Source organism: Parasteatoda tepidariorum, chromosome 11 (genome assembly GCF_982258835.1).
Source record: "Parasteatoda tepidariorum strain Cologne lab strain chromosome 11, Ptep-v5.0, whole genome shotgun sequence".
NCBI lineage: Eukaryota > Metazoa > Arthropoda > Arachnida > Araneae > Theridiidae > Parasteatoda > Parasteatoda tepidariorum.
Genome location: NC_141765.1, coordinates 83094418 through 83114075, shown reverse-complemented (window position 1 = coordinate 83114075; position 19658 = coordinate 83094418). Strand labels below are relative to the sequence as shown.

Sequence of the window (19658 nt, the reverse complement as noted above, 5' to 3'; positions counted from 1 at the left end):
ACTTTAATATCTAAAAAATACTGTAATTGATTTTTCACTTAAATTGTCTTAAATCATGGTTTGCAATCTTAAGACGTGACTATGTTCAACTAAAACTCAATCAAACAATAAATAACACACTATAATGTATAAGTCTTGTATTTTTAAACTTTCTAGTTTTTCATTCATATGATGTAACAAATGTTTAATTCTTTTGTCCAAAAGATTCAAGGGTCAATGACGGAAGAATTGTTTTATAGAATGGTTCAGCCAACCAACCTTCTCAAGTGGAACCACTCAATCAATCAGAAGTCATTATTATAAACAAGCTAAAACAATTGAATTTAGACAACATCCTGATTACTTTATCTCAATAAAATTAAAGTAGTAGGAATGACAACTCCATTTAGTTTTAAGCGAATGATAATTCCGTTTTAATGAATTTATTTTAATCCGTACAATAGACACATTTGAGTTATTTCCGCAGCCATTACGTTTAATATTTAACATTGTTGAATAAAATCACTATTGTAAAAACATGGAAATAATAATAAGAATAAAAAAATATTTATATAAATTAAAATTGACGTAATTTCATTCAAGAGTAAGCAAGAAGTAAATCCATCTTTGAGTTTTTAATTTGGAAACAACTCAGAATGCGTATTTAAGGTGATAATAATTATAAAATGCGAAATGAGCCATTCCTTTCCATTTCCGAAACTTTTTAAAAATCCTGGGAACTGAGGACGCAAGATTTTTGTCGCAGCAAAATGTTTAATATATGAAAGCTCCCTATTATGCGGCAACTTTTATAATAGAAGGAGATTGTGGCCAAAAACAATCTAAAACACACTTTGAGGTTGCGAAGCATGAGAAAACTACTACTAGCTGCTTGGCGTGCATTGGTGTTTAGGAAAATTCCCTTTCTTGTGCTTTCAAATCCGTCATTATAGTGCTCGTAAGTATTCCTTTTTGTCATAAAATTTCTATAAATAGCCATGGTAAAATATAATAAAAATTAGAGCTTACGTACTTAATATGTTTCGGTACACTGAGAAAAAAAGTACGGTCAAAACTACCAGAATTATGCAATGTAGAAGATTTGGCCATACTTTTAATATTGAAAACTTCAATAATTTTTAAATTTTGATAAATGTGGTAGTTTTATCATGATATCATAGAGCATGGCATAAAAACTGTTTATTCGGTAAAATTTGACTTTCAGGTATGATTTTATTTTTATTAAATGTGTGATAATAAGAACTATAATTTTGAAAACCAGTATTTCCTATAAGCCATTATGGAAAAATTACCAAATGAATATTTTAAATACCATACAGTACGGTAATTTTACCAGAACTTTTTTCTCCGTGTAATGATTTACTATGATTCGGTAGATCAATTTTGAAAACAGTGTCATATATTAGGAACCTTCCTCCTACATTTTTCTCTTTTCGTCTTCAGCTAAAATACAAGAACTTGGTGCCACCCAGCTTTTAACTGAAAAGGCGTGAAGCCTAAGTCACAATAGCTGTCTAAAAAAGAATTAAACCTTTTCAGAAATCTTTAACAGATGACAAATAGAAGAACACTTAAGATAAAAACACCTCCAATTAGAGTCTCTCTGATAACAAAGAGAGAAGAATTAGTTTCTCCCTTAGTTTTCCAGATAACAACTGTCAAATGCTTCTGATAGAACTATTCACAAAATAAATAAGATGGATAAATTGAATCTAAGCTTCTTGACAGAATAATGCCTTTATTAAAAAACATTTTTTTTTTCTTAATGTGACAAAATTTGTAAAATCGTCTCATTATGGCAAATTCACACTCTGGGTAACGTATTAAAAAGATATTTTATTCTTTTCGTTGTTCTTTCTGTTTATCGACTACCTTCTCTGACTATGGAAACGGACTAAGAAAACGGAGCAAAATTTTCCGCAATTTTTTTAAATACATTTTTATTTATGACAATAGTGTAAGCATTATTTTAATATGATAATTAACAAACAACTAGAAACTAATTTAAAACTTTTCTTTTTTTTACAGAAAATATACAAGAAGTTGCGAAACAATTTTTTAATTACTTTAAATATAAGAGACTTAATTATAAGTACAATTTAAAATGATTTATTTGACAGATTGAATAAAATGTATGACTTTAATGGACTAAGGCCTTTCGTAACATGTTAGTGAATTTGCGTGTATTATTATATTTAGAGTTTATAATCTGTAAAAAAATTCCGCATAAAATTACGGTATAAAGTATCTTCCGCATTTTGCAGAAATGAATTTTGGTAATTAGCTTCAACTTCCAGGGCTTAACTAATCCGCTTTTTGAATGTAACTGCAATTTTTGTATCCATATCATTTAACAAAATAAAAATTAAACAGATTGAATAATTTTCGATACAAAATCACATTTTCATGCACCATGTTAAATATTACATAATGCCGGCACTAAAGGAATAATTTAAAATTGATTGGTGCTGAACATCAATGTGAAATGCGATATAAATACAGACTTTCTTTTTTAAAAAAAAACATGCATTTCTTTTCAAGGAATTGACATTTTTCTTCCGTATGTAAGTAATACTTCATTTAAACTGCCCGCGTCTTGGCGTTTGCACTCTTTACCTAATATGCTGAGAAAAGACAGTTTGACGCAGAATTTTTCATTTACTAATGCACATGGAATTTCTTTTGTAACTCCAGTCACAAAAAACAAGAAAATTAAAAATTTGACTAAATAAATTAATATTGCTGTATAATTAGGCAAGATTAAGACAAGATATCGCCCAGAAATTTAAATGTTTTTCAAGAATGTCTCTTCTACCACTAATTTCTTCAATTTGAAATTGTATTAAGCAAAATTTTCCGTAATTTTTTTTTAATACATTTTAATTAAAGACAATAGTGTAAGCGTTATTTTAATATGATAATTTACAAGCAACAGAAAACTAATTAAAAAATTTTCTTTTTTGTAGAAAATATACAAGCAACTGCGAAACAATTTTTTTAATTACTTTAAATAATAAAAGAATCACTGCTTTGATTTGAATACAAATCAGTTGAACGCTTATTATCAAACTAAATAATATTGCATACATTATAATCACTTTTTGTCAATTTTTGTCCTTTTAATTGCCTTAAATAAAATACGAATCACCGTTTTAATCTTAATATAAACTAGTTGAACACTTATTTATTAAATTGCCCTTCACAATAAAAGTTTGCATACATTATTATCATTTTTTCTCTCTACACAATAAGCAATACTAAGTTAAAATAACTAACATTAGTTTATTAAATGGCAAAGGAATTAATTAGATAAAAATGCACAAATTACTTGAAAACAAAAGCAGCAATCTAGTAGATGTTTAATGTTTGCATTTATAATCTTTTTTTTAATTTTTAATTTTTGTCAAAACAACCTTAAAAAAATAAGAATCAATGTTTTGATTCGAATATAAACTAGTTAAACTCTTATTTATTTAATCACACCTTATTTCAAAATCAATGTTTGTGCGTACATTATAATAGTTTTTTCTTTCTATGCAAAAAGTAATACTAAGTTAAAATTAACTAACATTAGTTTGTTAAGTAGCGCAGAAATTAATTATCATATAAGTAAACATAAATTATTTAGGAATAAAAGCAGCAAATCTAGTGGAGATTTTTGAATCTAAATCGCGTGATTCGAGGTAGTAATGTAAATTTTCTCCTAATTTTAAATAGAGTGCCCTTGTTGGGGATATATTTTTTGAGCACCGTGACGCCGTGGGTGACAGCTTGTTATGGTAATGCGATAGACTGCATTTCTTGGAAACATAGATTCTATTAAATGGATCTTTTTTAGCTTTTAAAGTGAAACTTATGTCCTTTTAGCACCACCTCCTGTCTTTTTAAAACGTCGGCGTTTCTTAGAATAGCTTTCAAGATAAAATGTTCTTTCTTTTTCACTTACGCTGTTTAAATATTTTTTTTAAACACAGCATTCTGACCACATACAAAGTAACTTAATATACACATTATTTTAATATATATTAGACATAGTTTTTTACTTCGTGACACAAATTACAGTTTTGTAGAAAGATTAATTACAGCTTTATATTCATATGTTTTATTTTATTAAAATAAAACATATGAATCCAAAAAGTGAAAGAAACAGTTACAATTAAACAAGTCAAGAGAAATGAACAGTTACAATTGAACGTCTGGCTACTCCGATAATAATAGTTTTCAACTAAATATAACAAATGAATTTTTATAAATTATGTGATTAAATTAAATAATTAAAACTAACAGTTAAATATGAATTCCTTAATAATGTTTTAAAATTAGTATTTGTTATAACAAATATATTATTAAATTGCGTTAAACACCTTACGTTATTTTGTGTTTTTAAAAGAACAGAAAAAAATCTGAACCAGTTTGATAATTTTTTTACTTCTTTAATATTTTACAACGTTTTAAAGAAAACGTCTTTTTTTTATTGAAATATGCTTATGAAATACTTTTTGCTAGTAATAATATGTCATTTTCAATATTCTTTTGGAAAATAAAGCAAATTACACGGAGAAAAAATTCTTGTAAAATTACCGCATTGTATTGTAATGACATTTCTGCTTCAAAAAAACACATAATTCTGGTTAATAAAACTGAAATACATGGTATTTACGTCATACATTTGGCAATGTTTCTGTTCATACGGTAACGGATTCAGGTTTTCAAAATTATGGTTCTTATTACCACATATTTAGTAAAAAATACAATACTGAAAAGTAAATTTAACCGAAGATATAGTTTTTATGCCAGGCTCTAAGTTATCATGATAAAATTATCAAATTTTACCACATTTGCCAGATTTTATCTCATGATATGAAACTAAATATTTTATTGTTAATTTTACCAATTCCTCACCAAAGCGCTTCGGTAAAAAATACTAAGCTTTTTGGTGCTCCCAAAGAACTAGAAACAAAGTGAAATTATACCATATTCTGGAAGTTTTGATCATACGTTTTTTCGCAGTCTAAAAACATTGAATGTCCGCATATAACAGCTATATGATATACCAATATTAATGCCAGAATAAAATAACTGCAGTAATTCATGGATTATAATTTGATATCACTCATGTTTAATACAGAAATATTGTAACAACATGCTATAAAACAAATATTAGATTAAATGTATCGAGTACTTGAAATACTAAAATTAAAAATATTTGCGTCTATGCTTTGTACATTCTTTCAGAAGCCTTGATACTAATAGCCTTATTTGAGTATATCTTTTAAAATAAGCAGCATGATAATTGCGATTTTTGGTTAATTTACTTAATTATACACTTTTGTTGTAATATTTTGATCCTTTTAACATTTTTATTCATTTATTTTATTTATTTATTTACTTATTTTAAAATATAAATGCACGTAAAAGATTCTGAGCGACACGCCGGTATAAAGCAGCACAAAAATGAAATTTCGGCTTTGATGCCCCCAAAACATAACAGCAGTAACTCATATATCAAAACCATAGTTCCAGAATGAAGCAATATTATAACAAAATCCTTACACAGCAATGATATAGCACGAATTTCGAATTAAATGGAGCATTGAGGTATAACTTCTTAAGATACTAAAATAGAATTGTTTCTGCCTATGCTTTGTACATTCTTCAAATCTAGATACTAATTCTCAACTTAATGTGAGTAATCAATTTGGTAATAAAAATGTCGGAAACGGAGCAATGAATGCTATTTCCAGGTTCCGTCCCGCATTTGCTCACTGATTCGCAGTTCAGCCTACAGTATACCTAGCAATATAAGAGTTGTTAAAAGTGAAGTAATAGCCCAGCAATTACTATTCTCTTAATTCTAGCTTTGCACGCAGTCTCTGTGAAAGAAGTTTAGTTATAGTGAAAGATACCAATCCATTGTCACCAAAATACTATATGAAATTCATGAAATTTTATCAGGTTTAAAAAAAAAATTATTTTAAAAGATTTTATAATTAAATTAAATATTAATGTTAAAATACATTAAAATATTCAGGTTGATTTTTTACTACTATTAAATACATATGAAGATTAAAAAATATAAGTTAAATTTTCATTATAATTAGTACGTTATTTCGTTATAATTTCGTTATAATTATAGGTTTAGAATTAAAAATTTTAAAAAAAAGAGAGAAAGCTTTTTTTATTGATAATTATAGTTAAAAGTTTGAAGTGAATCTATACAGTTTAAAGTTCATTTGCGTTGCCAACCTTAAATGTCGTTCGTAAAAGAAAATTTAGAAAATTAAGCTTATTTAAATTGCATAGAATGGTGTAAAATAAACATTAAAAAATTAATATGTAAATGCTAAATTTTTTTCACACTAAATTTCAATATTTGTTTAGTAAGCTAATTGAATGTGTTGCAATGAGTATTTATTACACATTCCTTATAAATATTTTAATTAAAACCATTGCAATTTAGTGGTTGTATAATATTTAAAATTTATTACTTGTGTGTTAATTGTCTAATTCAAGAAATAAGCTAGCAATATCAAAATAATCATTGATGTTCTAACCTCGTAACATTGTAAGTTTAAAGAAAAATGGAACAAAACGTAAAATTTAAACTAAGAAAAGCTTTTAGATTCAATCATTTTAGAATTTTAATCAAATCGATACGAAATTTAATAGAAATTAAAGCTCCGTCTGTGATTCTTGAAACAACTTCATTTGATCAAAAGATTTTAGGCATTGCAATGATAAGCCACATTTTCCAAATGTCCGTGTGAACAGTTATGGTAAAAAACGCTATTGCACCCTGTAAGCTGTAAGATTTTATAATGTAATATTTCTAATAGAAATTTTCAAAGCTTTTAAAGTATTTATTTTCAAATAGTGTTAGGGAACATTTTTATGTAAAAATGCCACTCTTTAAAAAAAATTGTTTAGTTCACATAAAATTATAACCATAAATTACAGGCTTAGTTGTATCCGATATTTACATTCATTGCTTGCTACAACTATTAGTGAATTTAATGTTTTCAAAAAAGGAAGAAAAAAAAAGTCATTCCAAATTAATATCTAAATTATATGTAACCACTAACAAACAACTGTGCATAGTTTGCATTTATATACCTGTAATTTGCATGAAAAGTATTTTTCATATTTTCCAAGTTATACTAAGATTTAAATTGGATGTAAACATTTCAACTATCTTTTTTTATTGGTACTATAGAGACCGGAAGTTTAGAATTAAAATATAAATCCTGAAGTGAGTATTTACCTTCTTTAGATGAATACGTATGGAGGTGTTTTACTGAGCGTTTTTTATTTCAAATTTGTTTTCCTCCCTTGTTTTTGTGTCAGTCATAGTTTCTAGCATCGTTTAATCTTTTTTTGCCTTAAGTACGTATTATCTTAATTTTTTTCATCATGTGTTAAAAAAAGTAAACTCTACTGAGTAGAATCACATCCGGATCTCGTACCATTAAAAATGTACGTTCAATTCAATCTTTAACTTTAAACTATATTACAATCGTTCTATTCATCTCTTGAAAAATTTAATAAATTGTTTTTATCTCGTTCTAAAATCAAATAGCTATATTCAAATAAATATTCTGGACAAACAAATTTTTGAATTTCTCCACATATCATAAAATCGCTTATGGAATTGACGATTTCATTCTTAAACACGCAAATTAGTTTGATTCAAGATCAGATAAAATTGAAATAATTGAATGTAACGCCTCCATTAGAAGAAATCACTATTATTCACTTTTATTTGCGTGACAACATAAAACAATAACGACGATATGTTGCAATGAAACTCACACCTCTCACATTGTTCTATTTAATATATATTAGCCATTAAGGGAATGATGATATGAAACAGCAATCCCAAATCAAACAAACTAAGTCATCTGATTCGTCAATTTGAAATCCCTACAGAAGTGTGGTTCTCTTTTTCATATCGCTTTTAATTCTCAAAGCTCTATAACTGAAAAGGCAATTTTTCTGCAATTCCAATTTCGCGACTTTGCAAATATGACGATGTCACGAAGGTCGTAAATGGGAGACGGACTATAATAAATGTTTTCCGTCTAGGTCGATCAGAAAGAGTACATATGTGTGACGAAATCCAATAATTCACTAATGTCTTCCACCCGTTGTGGTAGATTCGGAGAAGTGTTAAAAGTGTCATCAGGACCTGATTGAAAATAATATCTTCCTCAATCTAATTTTATGTATTGGGCTCCTACGCAATCCGGAAACGATGTTTTTTTTTTTTTAATAAATCTTTAGTTTTTATTTAATTTACCACCGTATTTTGTTTCTTCAATAAATAAAAGAAATTCCCTTTAGCTTAAACGAAACTTTAATGTTAAGAGCCCTTGCAACTTTAGGTTTTAAGGTTAAATTTTCGTCTTTAAGTCATTTTTATTTTATTTTATAACCGCCGTTGAACTGTTCACCCAATTTTTCGGGCTTACGATTAGTATTGTAGCCATGTAATTTTGAACCTAATCCAGAAAACAAGGGAACTCCTGGATCAAGTATTGGGAAAAATTTGCCTTCGTGGAGGGCTTTTTGAGGGAAATAACCCGCAATTGCGTTACAGGGAAGTAAAAACCACGGAAACTTCCCACGGCTAGCCTGGCGACTGGGGGACTCTAGCCCATTATCTGTCTACCACTGAGGATATTTTACGTCAGAACTGAGATCTGTGCAAGCCAGAAGCGGAATTCGTATCTACCAACCATCGTTAGGATTCAAACCCGGCTCACGTCATTGGAAGGTGAACTCTCTATCCCCTGAGCCATCATGCCTCTAAGTCATTTTTTTTTATAGCAGTCGTTTAACAGCTGACCCAATTTCTGGGGTTTCCTTGTAATTTTGAACCAAATCTAGAAGATAAGAAAACTCCTGGATCAAGTATTGGGAGAAATTTGCCTTCTTGGGGGTTTTTTTATGGAATTAACCCGCATTTGCGTTACATGGAGAAGAAGACCACAGAAAACTCCCACGGTTAGTCTGATGGTAAGGGGACTCTATAACCCATGATCCGTTTACCACTGAGGATATTTAACGTCAGCGCAAGCCGGATCCAGAATTCGGAGCCATTGCCGGGATTCAAACCCAGTTCACCTCATTGGAAGGCGAACGCTCTATCCCCTGAGCCATTACGATTCTCCTTAAGTTATTGGATGTTTTTTGTACCAAACCAAACTTTTGATAATAGTACAATTCTATATCACAATAACTTAAAAATAAAAATAAAAGGGAGGAAGCTTTGATCTATTACATTGTTAAAATTTCGGTCTACGGTACTTTGGATTCATCATCCGTAAAATCCAATTTTACCGTAAAATACAACACCGTAATTTTTACAGTAATATTTATTTAATTAATGTAATTCCGTGATTTTATGGTAGATATTACTGCAGAAATATAGTAGTGTTTCAGATTTTTTTTAGAATCCGTATATCGTTCCAGTAAAAATAGATTTTACAGTAAAAAGTACAGTCACTCTCGGTGACGGATCTTTTTACCGTAATTTTTTACTGTGTAGATTAGGGAAATAAAGCACTTGATAAATTATAGTACTTTTATAGATATTCTTTTCAATCACATTAAAGAAATAAAATTATGTGTTTAGAAAATTTTTGATTTGTAGTTTATTAATATTCATTTGGCTATGTTTTGATTTTTAAAAATTTCCTTTTACTTATGTTTAAACTGCGGGAAACCGATTTGGATGAAACTGCAAAAAAAAATTTTCATAAATCAATTAAAAACATTTTATTTTTCAAAAATATTTTTCAAAAATATAAAAAGACTAATATATTCGATACTATATATCTTTGATTAATACATTCGATTAAACTATTTTATGGAAAAATACAAGTTTCTGAACAATTTAGGTAATTTTTACCACAAAAATTCCATTTAAATTCTAAATTACCATGCGTTAAATTACCATTAGAGGAGTTTATTTTTTATAACGTTTATGTAACTCAGAATTATGATCTGAGCGATACCATGTCATTCCGCTTCTATTGACAGTCAAGTAATAAAATGCAAAAAGTGAATAAAATTTAGAAAAATTAAAAAATATTATTGGTCCTAAATTAAAAATTTAAAATTCAATTGATATTTAATATGCTTTTTAGAGGAAGAAACAGAAAGACAATTCAATTTCCAAATTAACGTTTCAATTTTTTTAATACGGGCCCACAATGCTATCTCGGTCTTTTACTTTTTAAAGTAAACGACTTATAAACTATAGATAACACACGGTTCAATTTATGCAGTATAAAGCAAATAATGAGTTTATATATAAGAATATAACATTTTTGGTAATTATTTATTTATGCTACATTATTTGAAATTTCCATTTCATTATTAATGCTTTACTAACTTTTCATTTAACCCCCAATTATATATATTATATATAACATAACAGACTATCTGAATTGTTATCCCCTGATTCAGTCGTTCCCAGATTAAGGCTGGTGTAAAATAATAGATGCATCTTTAAACTCATGGGCAGTAGAATATACAACACCCCCGGTGTCTGGGTCGCCACATATAGTTAGAAATTATTCGGAAAAAATCGCTAAATAACAATTTATTTAATTATTATTTTACCATATTCAAACAAAACAGTCAAATTACCATAAATAAGAGGGTATTCAAACTGTTATCTGTGAGAAAAACCGTTATTAACTGCTTTCGAGTTATACGGTTAAATATCCAGAATTTTATCGTGCTAAGTAGGCCCCACCTAACGAAGCCACTTAGTTTCAGACAGCTGGATCCTGATTATGACCGAGAAAGTTAATCTGTCAATCCCATCACCGATAGAATGGGGATTCGTGTCCTAGCGTTGACACCACGTTATTTCTTCCTTTCCCCTAAACACATAAAGTGCTTTTTGTGTTCTGCACTCCCCAATTTGTGACCCTGGATTATTAGAATACTACACTCTAATTCACGAATAGATGGTGGCACCATAAAGCTGCTTAACACAAAAAGTCTGCTATTTTTATGCTAGTTGTAAATGGTAAAAAAAAAGTATAGTCTTTTTATTCATGGTTTTTAACCATACTATTTTTAAACTGTTTCAAAACCGTAAGGGTCAAAAATGTTCTTTACCGTAAACTTTATGGTTAATTGGAGGGACGAACTGCTGCCGACTACTTTATTGTAATTTTAGAATTAAAATTATAACATTGCAGTTTACTTTGATAGTGTATTTAAAAATTGACATCAAAGGCAAATATTTAAATTAAAAAATTTAAACATTAAATTATGAAAGCATTTTTAAAACTACATAACACGTGATAAAATATTCAAATTTCATATCACGGCCTAAGCTGGTTAGGTTAAGATTCTTAGGACCTATTGGAAGAATCATTTTGCCCCTTAGGAAAAAGAATTCTAGTTCGTGGAATAATATTTTCATCGTTGAAAATTTCGTTAGAACAGAAATTAACGAGAAAACTAAAATAAATTTATTTATTTTTTATTTTGTAACCGCGCATTTAACAGCAGACTCATTATTGAGTTTACGGCTAATAATGTTCAACTCCGTAGCCCTGTAATTTTGAACCCGATCCGGAAGACAAGGGAACTCCTGGATCGAGTTTTGACAGAAATTTGACTTCGAGGTTGACTTTTTTTATGAAACTAAATCGAAGTCGCCTTAAGTAGAGAGGACAACTATATAAACATCCCATGGTTAGCCTTACAGCAAGGGGACTCTCACGGTGGTGGTCGGTGTGAACCGGGTGTGAACCAGCCATCTCTGGGATTCAAACCCGGGCACTTCAATTGGAGGTGAGTGCTCCTTCCCTTGAGCCACCACGTTGTCATTTTTATCATAAGAAAAAAGGTCTTTAAAATTTTGGGAATTCCTTTCAAATAAAAATTTTTTATAAACGCATGCAAAGATTTTTGAAAAATTATTTATTAGAAATTTATTATTTAAAAATAGATTCATTAATACTTTATTTAGAAATAGAAATTTTATTACTTTTATTTACAAATTATTATTAGAATTTAATTTATTAGAATTAATAATAAGTTTATAAATTATTAATTTTATTGATAATTTTAAATTCTATGTTTATTTAGAAATAATTAAAAAATTCTATATCAAATTCTATATTAAATATTAAATTCTTATTTTACTTAGAAATAGATTCAATAACAGTAAGTTCTTTTTCATCAAAATTTCTAAAATACGAATATTTAGTTAAATTTTTAGAAATTGGAAAGTTTGGTAGTTTAAATCATTCATAGTATAATTAATTTATTCAGAGAATATATTAGTTGTTGTCTAGCAGTTTATTAATTCCAAATTATCACTACGTTTTCTATCTATTTCATGAGAATATGATGCTTTAAAACTGCGGCTTTTATAACGTTTAATTGCAAAAAATTATATTCTAAGATAAATAAAATATTTAGTTTTAAGTAATGAAGCAATAATTCAAATTCGTATTTAAATTTTCTTATAGCAAAGCATAAAACATTTAGTCTATCGAATATTCAACTTTCAATTAAGTCCTACAGTCAATTTAGAAATATTTATTCTCCAAAGAACTTTATATATAGTCTGAAAGCAAATTTAAAAATGACTAGAGATAACTAGGAATCCAGAAATTTTCATGCTTAAAAAATTATCACAATTATTTAAAAGAAGTTATAAAATGATTATTTTTCGTAATTATATTTCTGGTTTGGAAAGAATTGCGTGAAATTTAGAAAATATTAAAAATATATTTTTTTTAAACAAATGGAAACCTAAGACTAGTCAAATATAAAAAAACTTCGTTTGTTTAAACAATAGAGTTAAAACAATGAATAAAAATGAAAAAATAAAACGTAGAAATAAAGCATAAATTCTAAATAGACTATAAATTTTATAACAATAAATTTTCTTTAACTCTTCTAAAATATAACTGAAATTTTGAATAAATAATTATCATTTCCAAAAAAATAAATAAATGAAATAAGCATTGATATAAATCCAGTTTGTTACACCAAACAATTGAAATCCTATAGTGATTCAATAATTCATTTTTGTTATGTTTTTTCTTCCCTTAATTGTTTTGAAATAGAATAAAATATTGAGTAAAATATAGACGGAAATTAAATTTATCAAAAAGCTAAATGCTTGGTTTGGTATTAAATACAAATAACTAAATAAACTTTATTTGTGGAGGAAAAAAACATTACTTCGACTTAAATTCTTAAAACAAGCAAATCAGATTTTTTTAATGCTTCTTTAAAAATTTATTATTTTGTCCATATTTGTGTGAAAATATTGATATTTATCTTTACTTAATTTCCTAATCATAATTGTTTCATAATAATTTTATACAAATACTTTAATTAATTTTTTATCAAATTTATTATACGTTAGTTTTGTTTATTATTGATTAGTATGCTTGCTATTAGTGGATAAATTATAATTTATTTGTACTTAATTTTTATTAGCTGATAGATAGAAATTAAATAAAATTGTCGATAAGTAATTAATTTAATAATTTGAATATTTCATGAAATTTTGAAATCTCACTATAAAGTTATAAAATGTTAATAATTGGCATTAATAAAAATAAAAAATTGAAAATTTTTGAATAAATTTAAGAAGGGTGCTTTCTTAATAACCTACCTATAACCTATTTTTCCAGCTTTAAACACTGTGCTGAAACGAAACATAATGAGTGATTCTTTTCGAACAAGTTCTTAAATAAAACAAATCAGATCTTTTTATGTTTTTAAAAAACCAATTATTTTAACTGAATTTATGTGAAATATACAACTACTTGTTTTTAAATATTAATTTTTACATAATTTCTTAATTATAATATTTTCATAACATAATAATTTCATAGAAATAATTTCATAATAATAGTTTCATAAAAACACGCAATTCTTTGATTATTTTTTTTAAATTTTAATATACGTTAATTTTGTTTATTAATGATAAGTAAGTATTAATGCATAAATAAGAATTCATTTGTCTTTCATTGATCATGAACAGATAAGTTTAAATAAAATTGAAAATATGTAATTAATTTTAATTCATTCAAATAACTTGAATATTCAATGAAACTTATAAATCTTACTATAAAGTTATAAATTGCTTTGATAAAATTACAAAAATGGAAATTTTTAATAAATTTAAAAAGGGCGCTTTCTTAATAACCTACCAATTACCTATTTTTCCAGCTTTAAGCACAGTGTTGAAACAGAAGGTTAAGATTGATTCTTATCATACAGGTGTTGGCTAGCGTAGCTTCTAAGAACTTTGGTAGGCTTATTTGCATATAAGATATCTGGAAAGCAGTTTTAGGTGTGGAATAGTGATGAAATAGGCTTCCTGTCTAGAAAAAGCTCAGGCAAAATGTAGAATAAAATTTATTCTCAACGGTCAACGTATACAATTTTAACTCAGTTAAATATAAATCGTATATCGATGATTTCGTGATGAAAGGTTTAGTAAAAACTTTGATCATATCATTTTTAAACTATGACAAAACATTTTATGTGTTATTTTAGTTAATATCATACTATTTAGAAAACAATAAGCATTTTCGGGAAATATTTTATTTATTTATTAATAGTAAAATATATTAAGAATAATAGTGAATTTATTAAGATTGATAGTGAAGTTCTCGATGAAGATAAGCAAAATATATTTACAATTTTTAAAAAAAATGCTTTTTTCTTCCATTTTATGAAGGCAATACTAATTTTTAATTATTAAAATTTAAGAAAATTACATAGATTTAAGCTTAATGAATTTTGAGTCAAAACATTAAAAAAAATTATGTTTTTCTTGAGAAATGCAGAAACAGAAAATTAATTATTGTTCTCTCTCTCTCTCTCTCTCTCTCTCTCTCTCTCTCTCTCTCTCTCTCTATATATATATATATATATATATATATATATATATATATATATATATATATATATATATATATATATATATATATATATATATATATATATATATATAAACACAGCGAAAAAGTATATAAACAAAGAAAATGCAAGAAGGATTGTAAAGAGAAGAAAAAAAGCATTATTAGAAAAAATAATTAAAATTAAAAAAATTCACAATGAAAAATATAATCTCGTCTTCAGCAAACACGATTATTTCCACAAAAACAGTGTTTTCTAATATTACAGAAATATATATATACAATAACGTGCGGAGTACCAAAAAAATAGCACCAAATTTTTATAAAAAAATATCACAAAAGTTTACAAAAAATCAAAATAAAACACAAATAGGAATCTCGGATGAAATAATATTGCTTCGTAATTATGATTAGTAGATAAATTTTAATTATTTAGATTTAAGTATTAAAAAGGAAGAAAATATCTGTTCTTTTTGTTGACACATATGATTAAAGGAATGATTTTAAGTTTAACATAAATAAACTATTTTCATGAATTCTAATGCTTCTGAAAATATTTATTTAAATACTACTTTTAATCAGATAAATAGAATTAAAAAATAACGAATATCATAATGAATATAATTGAATTCAAAAAATTCAGCTCAAAAAATTCAATTTTTTGAGCTGATTTGGAATATATAAGGAATTTCTTTTTTATTTTTACTAACTGTAACTGTTTTGAATACTTATATGTGCTTTGGGGGCGGTTTTTTTTTGATGTCATCTAAGTGTTTTGTATATTTGTTTCAGTAAAGGTGATTATTTATATGAATGTTATAATGGTAAATATTTATTTAATGTGGTAATTATTATTATTCTTTATGCTTGTATTTTCATTAGGGGCCTCGGGGCACTGTTAGTTTTGGCTTTGCCACTAACAACATAAAGGCTCCTGTGTGTTTACAGACAGTGTGTCTTATTTTGTAGATTTTTCACTTCTTTAAAATTCGTATTTCTAAAGGTTTCCTAGTACTACTCCACTTTAAATTTTCATGTTTTGTGCATTCAAGAAGCGTGAATTTTTTCATAAGCTACATTTATTTTTTATGCTCGTTAAATTATTATTTTTTCTTTTTAGTAAGCTTGCGGAATTTCTAATATAGCGATAAGTTGAACCGCATTATTATCCAAGTCTATTCGTACTTAATTATAGAAAGCAACGATTCAAATTTTTACTATTACAACGTCATAGAGTTCTTGCGTGGTAATATAGTATAAAGTATCGATAAATGTTCAGGAAATTAAGACTTCTAAAATATTTTATTTCTCAAAGAATACATAGATGTTTTTTTCAGTTATTCCTTAAATAACTATTCAAATAGTTATTAATTTATCAAACATGTAAATGAAAATATTAGTTCATACATATAATGTATACAGCTTATTTTTTAGGAGTAAAATTTTTGTCAAATTTTCCTTTCATAAGTGACATAATGACTTGGAAACAGTTTCGTTACCAATATGACCTGTTTCATGTATTTGTTTTCTAGCATATTAATGTTTACCTTTAAAGCATTGTTATATTTTATCTTTAAACATGTTAGAATGTGAATAAGTATTAATATCGCATTTTGTTTACATTTTAGGAGATTGGCAATAAAAAAAAGAAGGTGAAGAAATGAACTTAATGAAGCATTTACAGGACAAATCTGATAAATGACTTCTCCCATTTAAAAAAAAAACATTTATCTGATATTCTACAATGAAGTAAGAGTCCTTTTTATACTTAAATGGTTAAATTTCAAGAAGCCGTTTATCTTTTCCTGTTTGTTTCTTTTTAAGTAAAATATTAATATTAAATTTCTGATTGAATTTTTTATAAAAAAAATTAAAGCTTAGGTATTAAAAGAGGCTTGTCGTCTAATTAGGAAGACTTACACAGCTCATGAATTACACAGAGACAAAAGACCATTACCTATTAAATTACCATTACAGCCGTAAATCTCGCAACTTTTTAAAACTAATATGAATAAACTTTGATATTTTACAATTACATTATTACTTTTAAAATTCCTTCTATGCCATGAAAAATAAGTTTGTTTTTCAATCGAAACAAGACAATTTATTAACCACAATATTTTTCACTCTCAATCGGTTCTACGTTGAACTGTAATTTCTCGAACCATACGATGATACAGATTGGGTTTTCAGTAAAAATGTGTTAAATTAAACCATTATGTCATTCAAGGTGATCCATAGAGTCGTATAATAATTAATATTGCTGTTAAGTCGGACCATGAACGTATAATCTGTCCATAACTTCTCTGGTTTTGCTAAAAAACGAAAGATTGCAATGTTAGAAAAACAATCTGAACGATATGTAAAGTGTTTTTGAACACTGCGTGATTTAGTAACTTTTTACCTGCTTTTCGTTTTTCATAGCTTCATAATTTTTTAGCATTTTAATTTTACTCTTTAAACTGTGCACTCCGTTGTGGTGCGGTTATTAGAGGAGTTATTACCACGGGAGAAACTTTTCATTACTAATTCTCTTTCGCCTCTATTACTAATTTAAAATAAAAAGAAAAGAAAAAGTAAGATCAGACAAACTGAGAGCAAGCCATTAAGGTTCTGTTGCAGAGAAAAAATTCAAAATATCAAAATGCAAACAAATTATTGGAAGAGAACTTTTCCATTGAGTAATCCTAAGTCATCGTCTCATAATTTATTTTCATTTCGAAATTTTAAAAATTTCTGCTTAGTATTCGAAACTTCATGGCTTATTCTAAGTTTGTCTGAACTCACTTTTTCCATACTTTCAATTTTAAATTAGTTACGGATGTAGAAAAGAATTTGCAATGAAACGTTTTCACCGTAGTATGGTGTATGAGTTCGCATGCTCTCTTAGTATGAGTTCGATCCTGGCAAAACAATCGGATCGGCGTGTACACGCAGTATTGCCAAAAGTCCACTCATTGATAGTGGTGTGTAAGTTTTGTCAAGGAGATACCAGCTCAGGCGCCGTCCACGTTGTTTGACCAGGGTAAAAATTATGTAACACTCCCACCATGGCCTTTAAAATATAAAGCACTAAAAATGAGGCAGTGTGCTTGGCCATGATTGGGTGATGTGCCTCTTTAAACAATCATCTTAAAAATAAGGTAAATCATTTTATTAATATATTAAATAACTTTAGGTTAAACATTTAATTTATTTTGTATATTAGACACATAAATTATGTGATTGTAAAATAGTATTATCAGAACTCTGGAGTCACCGTGATTATGTGATACATCTTTATTCTTATCGTGTCAAATAGATTAACTAAAATAGATATATTCGTGAAACATTTTAAATCAATCTTCCCTTGAAAATCACGACATCTGTCAGTAGATTTCAAATGATAGAATGATTAAATAAACGATACTTCCTTATGTTCAGTAATCTTATACCAGTATTTTACCTTAACATTATCTAAGACTTTAGTACGTGTACCTAATTATGCATGGTATTACTAATGTGTCAATGTTACGTATGTAATTTTGTACTTAAGTTTTTAATTATCTTACTTAATCATTGTGAGCTTGGATATACATTAGATTTTATTGGATATTAACAGATGCATTACACGTGCATTACACGTTAAATGCATTAAATGCATTACACGTGCTAGAATTTTCTTTGCTTTTTACATTTACAATTAGACTTTCTAATACATTCAAAGAATCTCCTGTTGAGTCACATTTGATCTTATTTAGTTCCCTAAATGGACTTCATAAAATTTTATAACCATTTAAATTTTGATTGCGTAAGTTACACCTGTTGAAAGAGCTCTGATTTTGATTCTGTTATGTTAATTACGTTTTATTTTAATTTAAATTAATGTAAAATGTATAACTGTGATGTTTTGTCACTCATATATTTTATTTTCAATTTCGTCGAAGACATAACAACATAAACAAATAAACAGTCTAAAAGTGTATTTTTCTAATGTGATATGTTCAATATTTTACTGGTGCCATATTTTTCGTCATATTATTCAATTTCTTATTATCAACACTATATCACTACGAGCTATGTATTTTGCATTTTTTAAATCAATTTATAAGAACAGCTTTTTTCGGAAATTTTAAAATGAATTACAATAACCAAAAATTGTTAGAACTTATAATGTGTCGTGTCATCACTAATCATTTTTTTTATCCAACTAATTTTTATATTTAAATTTTAGAGTACTAGTGTTCACAAACTTGTAAAAGTTGTTGTTAGTAACAGTTCTTTTAGTAATATAAATATATATATTAACCTTTATTCACTATAAATAAGAAATAAGTAAGAAAAAGCAAGAAGCACTTTAGTAAGAAATAAGAATTTGTTTAGAAAAAGTTTCAAAACATTTGAAAAATTCCCGACTAGGTGTATTCTCATTTTTTAAAACTTTTTTTTAGCAAACTATGCATTTTTAATTTCTATCTTGAAATACCACATTTTTTAAATACAATAAAACTTCTTTCAAAAACTAAACTAATTTTTTTAAAGAGGTTCATGAAATTTTGTAAATCACAAAACTAAATTTTTTTGGAAAATGACAACAGTTGCAAATTATTTTTAGCTTGTTGACAATATTGGATCTAACTACTCACTAATAGTTAATGTCATTTTAACATGTAAAGTCATGTTTTCCCATGTTTTGCAAGTGCGTCATTTTCGGCAATATTCATTTATATCAAAAATATGTTTTGAAATGTAAGTAATATAAGT

The 19658-nt window shown here is 26.9% G+C and overlaps 1 protein-coding gene across 2 annotated transcripts in view; it reads right to left on the bottom strand.

Annotated features, from left to right (window-relative positions):
• LOC107448374 (uncharacterized) overlaps positions 1–19658 on the bottom strand; it is a 188723-nt gene that overhangs the window by 61503 nt on the left and 107562 nt on the right. The window lies entirely within an intron of this gene.